Genomic DNA, 9666 nt, shown 5'->3' on the forward strand with positions numbered 1-9666 from the left:
CTGCTAAAATCTCAGGGCTAGGACGAATGGAGATGTTACTGGTGTCTGCTCGAGCAAATCGATGAACATCGGGATGACAGTAATACAGTGATACAGTGATTCATATTTTTAACATTTTACAACAGAAATTGATGCTTTCAAATTTATTGCATTAAAATTTCTTAAATTTCAGGTGGGGGAAGGGAAACTGGGAACACTGGTGGTGGGAAATATACACTGGTAAAGGGACAGTGCTGGAACATTATATGACTGAAACCCAAACATGAACAACTTTGTAATTGTATCTCACTTTATTCAATTAAAAAAAATTTTTTTAATTTCTTCTATTTGGAGCCAGAGAGATAGTACAGCAGTAAGCTCTGCATGCAGTCAACCTGGGTTCAATGCCATATGGCCCCCCCCAAGCACTGCCAGGAGTAATCCCGACTGCAGAGCCAGGTGTCATCCCTGATAACAGCTGTGTGGCCTCCTGGAAAAAAAAATTTTTTTCTTGTATTTATCAAAAATGCAGAAAACATATTCAGCTGTTTTAAATGGCATAGATAAAGCGTAGTTTTGTTTTGTTTTTAGCCTACTGTTCAGAAGTCCTTACAAATCCTAACTGCCTATCTATAAATGAAAATAAATTTAATCCTTTTTATGGACTTCCATGGATTAAATCCTGGACTTTGTACATTTTGTACATTTTGTACACAAGTCTCTATCACAGAACAATGTCCTGAATACCTGTAAGTGGAATCTTAATCTTGGATTTCATCATTTTCAGTCTTTCACACTCAACATCCCTATTTATAATAAAGTGCTCAGCTCTACTATACACGTTAATATTCATGCTAAATATTTATATACTCATTTTCCAATGATAATAAAGATATTACAAACTAATCATTTAAGTTTAGTATGCAGTTTTTAGGTCTTTTTAAATTTTTAAGTGTGTATTTCACATTCTAATGACAAGGACTAGACCTAAACATACCACACCTACAACATAACCACCCAGGGGCTGGAGCGACAGTAAGGCGGTAGGGCATTTGCCATGCACGTGGCCAACCCAGGTCCACTCCCTGGTATCCCATATGATCCCCAGTGTACCAGTAGGAGTAATTGCTAAGTGATGAGTCCAGAGTAAACTTGAGCATTGCCTGGTGTGACCAAAAAACGCCAAAATATTTTTAATAATAATAAAAAAATAATAACCATCCAATTCCTAATTTTTTCTTTTTAAGATTTGGGTCATACCAACAGTGCTCAGAAGTCACTTCTACGGTGCCATGGCCTGAAGTCAGCTGCATGGAAGGAAAGCACTTTAAACTCATCCATGTACACTCCACGGGTTGGAGCGATAGCACAGTGGGTAGGGCGTTTCCCTTGCACTCGGCCTAGACAGCCGACCCAGGTTTGATTCCTCCGCCCCTCTCGGAGAGCCCGGCAACCTACCGAGTATCTCACCCACACGGCAAAGCCTGGCAAGCTCCCCCGTGACAAATTCGATATGCCAAACACTGAAACAACAAGTCTCACAATGGAGACGGTACTGGTGTCCGCTCGAGCAAATCAATGAACAACAGGAGGACAGTGCTACAGTGCTACACTCTGTACTCCCATCTTCTATTTTGATTTCTAAGAAATTTTCCACCAACTTCGAATTTAGTGTGAATGTACAATTTTATAGCAATGAAATGTTCATTCAGATCTGGTTATTTAAGTGGTATAGACTCCATGGAATACTATTTTTCTTGTTTTGTTTTGGGGCCACACCTGATGATGTTCAGGGCTTACTCCTGACTCTGCACTCAGGAATCACTTCTGGAGTTCAGAAGACCATATGGGATGCCAAGGGTTGAACCCAGGTCAGCCACATGCAAGGCAAATGCCTTATCCACTATATTGTTCCAGCCCCAGAATATTATTATTATATCTAGAGCACCTGTATCAGATTATAGCATTAAGGCATTGAGAACATGTCAAATGTAATCTCCATAGCACAACCATGTACTTCCTATGGGTATTACTGGAAGACAGGGCAGCCACTGCAAGATTCTCCAATATTTAATGTATCCTACATAACTAGCTTGCTTGCATCATAAACTAATGCTATCTACACAAGACCTCTCTTGAAGCGCTTTTTCATGTATTGTCACGATAACTATGCCGGAAGGTAGCACTTTCAATTTTATGAATGGAAAACTATTTATTTACCCAAAACTATACAATATAACCAGTTGCTTATGTACATTCTCTTTATTTCTGAACTCTTAGCCCTTGACTGCAATCATTCAACATAATACTGCATGCCAAGTAAAGGGCTGGGGGAGAAGAACTGCAGAGGTGAAAACACTAACACTAATATAGAAAGCACTGTTGCACTGTCCTCACTGTTCATCAATTTGCTAGAGCGGGCGCCAGTAATGTCTCCATTGTGAGACTTGTTACTGTTTTTGGCATATTGAAAACGTCATGGGGAGCTTGCCAGGCTTTGCTGTGTGGGTGAGATACTCTTGGCAGCTTGCCAAGAGGGGAGGAGGAATAGAACCCAGGTCGGCTGCACGCAAGGCAAATGCCCTACCCACTGTGCTATCGCTCCAGCCCACTAAGAATAGAAAAGATAGAAAAATAAGGTAGCTTTCCACCTAGGGCAGGGACAGAAGCTCATCTGTCAATGTTTCAAAAGGAGCAGAGAAGGGTCTGGACCTACAGTACAATAGGTAGGGTTTTGTGGTGGGGGTTCAATCTGCTGCCCCCCCCCCCCCCATCCCATATGGTCCACCCAGTCTGCCAAGAGTGATTCTGAGGGCATGATCAGGGGAAAACCCCTGAGCACCACCAGGTATGGCCAACAAACAAACAAAAGAATGAGACAAAAGAAAAAAGGAATAAATCAGGTCTAAAGCCATCACCCAGAGCTTTCCTAGAAGTAAGACAAATGTTCAAGCCTACCCTGAAACTAAGTACACTTTGTGAACTACTATCAGAAGGTATGCAGTACCTATTAAACTTGGGGAGGAGAGATAGATAGCTCAATGTTTTTGCAGATTACAATTCAATTCCTGGCACTGAATGGTCCCATGAGCAGAGAGGACACAAGAATACCCCCCAACCAATTGCAGTACCAGTGGATATGGCTCAAAAAAACTCGACATTCTTATGAAAAACAAATTTCTATCAACATAAAATTTTGTAAATGTTTTCCAAACCTGTTTCATCATAATTACAAAAGATGTATGTTGAAAATAAATCTTTCTGGGGAAAAAAATAGAACTGAGGGCTAGAGCAGGTAGGAAATTTGCCTTACACGTGGCTGATCCGAGTTCAATCCCTGGCATCCCATATGGTTCCCTGAGTACCACCAGGAGTAATTCCTGAGTGTAGAGCCAAAAGTAACCTCAAAGCATTGCTGGGTATAACCCAAAAAGGAAAAAAAAACAATTCTCTGCTTACCCCATTCAATTCCCAATACCCCTGATTACCACGAGTGACCCCTGAAGACAGAGTCAGGAGTAGCCCCAAGTACCACCCAGTGTGGCCAAATCATCCCTCTCCCCACCAAAGAAAAGTTAGGGTGGAGACAGTACAGGGTTAAGGTGCTTACTTTGAGGCCAGAGAGATGGTACAGTGGGAGAAGGAACTTGTCTTTTATGTGGCTGACATGAGTGAGATCCCTGGCACCACATACTGCATCGCTAGTACCCCTAAAAGCGATTCTTGAGCACAGAGCCAGGTGTAAGCCCTGAGCACTCCTGTGTAAGGCCCAAAAACAAAATAGAAAAAAAATGTTTAAAGGCTGGAGAGACAATACAGCAGGTAGGGCTGGAGCAATAGCACAGCAGTAGGGCGTTTGCCTTGCGTGCAGTCAGCCAAGCCAGGTTCGATTCCTCCGCCCTTTTCAGAGAGCCGGGCAAGCTACCACGAGTATCTCGCCCGCACGGCAAAGTCTGGCAAGCTCCCTGTGACGTATTCGATATGTCAAACACAGTAACAACAAGTCTCACAATGGAGATGTTACTGGGCCCGCTAGAGCAAATCAATGAACAATGGGAGGACACTGACAGTAACAAGGCATTTGCCTTGCATGTGGCTGACCCGGGTTCGATTCCCAGCATCCCAAATGGTCCCCAGGTACCGCCAGCAGTAATTCCTGAGTGCAAAGCCATAAGTAACCCCTGAGCATCGCCAGGTGTGACCCAAAAAGCCAAAAAAAAAAAAGGTGCTTGAGGAGCCAGAGTGATAGTACAGCAGGTAAGGCACTCGCCTTGCACACAGCTGACCTGGGTTCAGCATCCCATATGGTTGCCCAACCAGGAGTGATCCCTGAGAGCAGAGCAAAGAGTAAGCACAGCCAAGTGTGACCCCCAAAATAAACAACAAGAAAAAGAGTATAATTCCTGGTCGAGAGCCAGCACAGTGGGCAGAGCACTGCCTTGTCTGTGGCCGATCATGTCCGATCCCCAGCACTGCATATGGTCCCCTGGAGCACCACCAGAATTGGTCCCTGAGCACAGCACCAGGAATAAGTTCTGAGCACCACCAGGTGTGACCCACATTTAAAAAAAAAAAGGAGCTAAAGTAATAGTATAGCAAGTAAGACACTTGCCTTGCATGCAGCCAACCAGGGTTCAAACCCCAGCATCCCGTATGGACCCCCCAGCCTGCCAGGAGTTAATTCCTGAACACCACAGAGTGTGGCCCCAAAACTGAAAAAGAAAAGACTATCATTCCTGGAGAGTACAGTGGGTAAGGCACTTAACTTGCACATGGCAACTCTGGTTGGATTCCTGGCACTACATATGATCCCTGAGCACAGAACCAGGAGTAATCCCTAAGCACTGCTGAATGTGGCTCCAGCTCTTCCCCCCTAAAGAGAATATAACTTCTGTCGTATTCCTTTGTCCCACAGCAACATAAAAAACACATTATAACCTGACATATTTAGTTAGTAAAAGTCCTGTCACTAAACCACCCTAATAAAGTTTTAAAATAGTCCAGTAACGATTTAAATAGATCTATAAATTCTTGTTTATAAAGAGAAAAATTAAATTTAAAATTAAAATTCACAGATAACTCATAAATTGAACTCTGAAATTTTAAAGATTAACAAAGTTCCTTCATTAACAGAATAGTAGTCTCAAATCTCAGTGATCTGGGTAAACCCTAAGGAATATTTTTGTTTTAAAATCCACAAGCTAACTCCAACAGCTTGTTTCTGTTTCATACTTTATTAGCTTCGATAGTCATCCAGGACTTTCTCCAAAAGAAGTAAAATTAAATAACCTCAGGCCGGAGAGACAGTACAGGCAGGCCACTTGCCTTGCATGCAGCCAACCCTGGTCTGCTCCATCACGACATATGGTTCCTCAAACCCAGTAGAAGCAAGCCAGGAGTGCAGCTAGTTGAGGTTTTCTCTCCAACCCCCACAAAAAATTAAGTAATCCTAACAAAAACTGTGAAGTTGCAAAATATAACCCCGCCCAAGCATAAAAAGCTAATAACCAAGGTATCATTTGGGGTTTGTTTTGTTTTTATTTGGTTTTGGGGGTATACCTATGGCACTGGAGGCTACTCCTGGCCCTGTGCTCAGAGACTGCTCCCAGACATGCAGTGCTGAGGATGGAACCAGATGGAGTCACACGCAGGCAAACATCTCAATCCCTTTACTAGCGACCAAGTCCCAGGTGTCATCTTGGCTCAAGAGAACCTGAGAATCCTAGAGAAGACAATCCCTTTCCAACAAAACACACATGCTAATATAAACATCCTAGTTCAATCTTGGATTGAGCTGCCCAAAAATGTTTTCACTCAGCAGTCCACATTAGGAGAAAACATACCTAATAGAGGATTAACTCATTCTCTCCCCCAGAGTCTTTCAAATAACTAGAAATCCCCAGACATGTAGATAACGTGTAGAAATGGAACACATAAAATTGTGACTGTCCACTCCTAGGTATATAGCAGAGAAAATAAAAATACATTTACTCAAAAACTTGTACATGGTTATACAGCATTTTATGTCATAAGGATAAGTAACTAACTGCCACTAATCTAATAGAGAAAACTTGGCACCTTTTCTATAAATCAAACATGGGGCCATGAAAAGGAATGAAGTACTAATACGTGCTACATCATGAATAAGCCCTGAAAACATCATACTAAAACACAAAAGGGCCGGAGCAATAGTAAGGCACTTGCCTCGCACACAGCCGATCTGGGTTCAATCCCCAGCATTCCATATGGCCCTGAGCCCACCAGGAGTGATTCCTTAGTGCAGAACCAGAAGCAAACCCTGAGCAACACCAGGTGTGTGCCCAATCCCACCCAGCACCTCCCCCTCCCCCCGCCCCAAATAAACACAAAAGACCATATATTGTATAATTTCATGTAAATAGAACACCCAAAACGAGCCAATCTAGAGGTAAAGGAGATGGACTGAAGTGAGAACAGAAACACTGCTGAGTTGGGGAGACAGCTCAAAGAACTAGTACGCATGCTCAAATGACATGGTTTCCCTCACAACACTGCTAAAGGCCCTCTTGAACAAGTACAGAGGGGTATGGCTCAAAAACTAAAATAAAAAGAAATTACTCTTAAAGGTACAAGTAGGTACAGGGTTTCTTTGGGAGGTGGTAATTGGGGCAGTAGCCGCCTACTCTGTGAAAATGAACTGCATGTGCTAGTAAGTGTATCTCAACGCTATCTTATTTATGGAGGGGGAAGGTTAATACCAGGTGATGCTCAGGGTTTACTCCTGGAGGACCTTGAGGGACCAGAGGGGTGCCAGGGATCAAACCTGGGTAGTCCCATGAAACACAAGTGCTCTACCCACTATACTATTACTCCAGCCCCTCAATGCAGGCACTGTAAAAATCAGTCCCTCCTTCCCATTCTGTTACATCAAATAAAACTTCTCATGATAAACATCTGAAATAAGATATAAATCACGAACCCAGGGTGTAGATTTGCAGCAAAACACGTTTTACACATGTGAGGACACAGGTTAGATCACTGGCACTGCAAATTTTTAAAAAGATAAAAATGAGCACTAACATTTAAACTTTTACTAAGAAATTGAATTTTTAAAACTTAAACTATTTTTATGTCTCAGCTATTTCATGGGGGTAGGGGGGGTTCCTGGCGGAGTGTTCTTGTACAGGCTAAACCAAGAACTTCTTCCATGAGAAACCTATGTTCCAAATCAATGAGCTATCCCTTTCACGAGAAAAAAAATTGTATCTGTGGGTATATATAATATATATGTACATAAGCACACATAGTGGTTATCATTGCTGGAAAACATGTTACAAAAATTCCGTGAAAAGTTTTTAGTAAATATTGTTAGCTCATGTACTGCCAAGCATTTGTTTTCTTTGAAAACTGAAAATACTCAAATATATATATATCCTTCCACAATATTCAATTATGAAGCACAACCACCTTAAGAAAATAAGTCTATTAAAAATGAAAAGTACTGAATATCCAACTAAAAGTTTCAAACCTTACCTATTATTAAACAGACTATTTCATAATGGTTTAAGTATGTTCAATTTGCAGGTGCATATGTGCAGTGTACCTTTATCTAATTGAGGGAGGTATAAGACTACCTACACAAACATTCACTGCATTTCCTGGGAGTTTTTTGGTAAAAAAAAAAGAAGGTTCGAGAAGGGTGTGGCAATTCATCCAAGGTCACACAAGTCAGGGCAGAGATCAACATTCTGGTTTATACCAAATCTCCTGGGGAAATATTACTGGCAATTTCGCAAAAGACTTTGTTTTGTTTTACATCCGAAAGTGCACACTCACCCAAAAAAAAAAAAAAAAAAAAGATTTGGGATACGGTTGGCTTAAAGCTTCCCCAAGTAGCTAGAGACGTGCGAAAGCTGAAAGCTACTTGGGATGAATCAACACGCCGGCGGGGAGCGGTTGCGGACAAACCAACCCATCCAGCAGACCGGCCGGGTCTCTGTCCCTCTCGGGTCGAGCCTCAACTAAAACCGTTTTCCTTCCTTCCTTCCTAGCAGGTGAGCAAACAAGCTTGGGCTCGCCTGGCACTGGTGAAGACGGCAAAATTCCAAGGAACAAACGTCGGTGCTGTCCCTACGAGTGCGGCAGATACACACACACACACACACACACACACACACACACACACACATATATTTTTTTTTTCTGGGAAGGAAAACTAACGGGCGTCAGGATGAACTCGGGTCTAAAACGATGGGAACAAGATCGGGGGAAAGACCCGCCCTAGAGGCACCGGGGGCGCCTTCGCCCAGGCCGGAGGGAGCCGGGGGCGCGCTGCCCGCGGGCAGGGCTGGCCGGGGGGCGGGCGGGGGGCTCGGGGACGGGCGCCGGCCCCGGCCCCGAGTCCCGCTCACGGGCGTGCGCTGGGCGCGGGGTCCGAGAGCAACGGCCCCCGCCCGCTCGGGGCGCCCCCGGGGGGAGGATCGCTGTCCGCTCGGGCACACTCACGCGTCGTCGGAACCAGCCTCTGGACCTTCCTACCCAGTGGGAAGCGCCTGACCCAGCTCGGCCTGCCCGGAGCCCCGCTCCCCTCACCTGGCCCTGGCCCCTGCCCCAGAAGACGTGAAAGAGGCGGCGGCGGCGGCAGCGGTTTCCGACAGGGTCCCCCAGCGGCGGTGGCTGCTCCGACCCGCGGCCCTAATCTACCGCCGCCGCCATGTTGGAGGGTGAGGTCACCCGCGGCGTGCTTCCGTCATCGCCGGGCGTCGGGGCGGGCCCGCGGCGCCGCGGCGCGGTGGGCGGGGCCGCTCGGGCGCGCGAGCGGAAGCGCGCACCATAGAGACCGGAGGTCCGCGTAGACCTGACCCGGAAGTGCCGGCGGCCGCTCCCGGACGCGGCTTCCGCTCGTGGCTGGTTCTGCAGCGGGACCTGCTGGCTGTAGAAAGTGAAGTGATGATAAACCGGTGGTGTGGGGAGAGAGGCTTGCGATCCCACCTACCCTGCCCCCCACCATAACGCGCGCACACACACACACACACACACACACACACACACACACACACACACACACACACCTCTGAAAGGAGCCTTAAGGCGTCAACTGCACTTGTTCTATAGCCACAGAAATTGTTCTCTGGATGTATTGAGGAAACGAATACAGTTTCTGCCCCAGATGTAGTTCAGCGCTAGGGCACCGTATGTGAGGTCCTGGGTTCTATGCATCACTCCACAAAAACAAATCAAAAACGACTTATAAGTATTGAGTTCCAAGTGTGTGCAAATTGCAAATAAGTGATTTTTCAGGAGTGAGCCCTGAGCACTACCAGGTGCCCCCCTCACCCCCAACACACACACATACACACACACAACCTCTTTTGTGTTGATCATAGGCAAAAAAGAAAAAGCTGGAGGTGTAAAAAAAACTGCTTCTAGAACAGAAGTTCTTAAGCTTCCAGTGAGTGCGTTTTGGTTGTTACAGCTTTGGGAGTCTCGCTTGTGGTGAGGCTGGGGGTCACTCACTTGGCTGCGATACTGGGTAAAACTCAGGCCATCACACATGTGAACTCTGCGTTCCACCACGGGCCACAGCCTGGTTCATGCCCCACGGCAAAAAAAGGCTTCCTCAGTCCTCCCACTAGCCTCTTTGCCTGATAAACTGTGAATTCCTTCTCTGGAAAGCCTTTGGAAAGAAAAAGAAAAACTGCAAACAAA

At 45.3% G+C, this 9666-nt stretch overlaps 1 protein-coding gene across 1 annotated transcript in view; it reads right to left on the minus strand.

The window, feature by feature from the left end:
* The window catches only part of BCL2L13 (BCL2 like 13), an 85056-nt gene extending 76406 nt beyond the window's left edge, over positions 1-8650 (minus strand). Inside the window, exon 1 of the mRNA XM_056120210.1 lies at positions 8551-8650. The gene's annotated coding sequence lies outside the window, so the exon portion shown is untranslated. The remainder of the gene's footprint in view (positions 1-8550) is intronic.
* Between the last annotated feature and the right edge of the window lie 1016 nt (positions 8651-9666).

The sequence above is a fragment of the Sorex fumeus genome, unplaced genomic scaffold (assembly GCF_029834395.1).
Source record: "Sorex fumeus unplaced genomic scaffold, SorFum_2.1 ptg000042l, whole genome shotgun sequence".
Classification (NCBI taxonomy): domain Eukaryota; kingdom Metazoa; phylum Chordata; class Mammalia; order Eulipotyphla; family Soricidae; genus Sorex; species Sorex fumeus.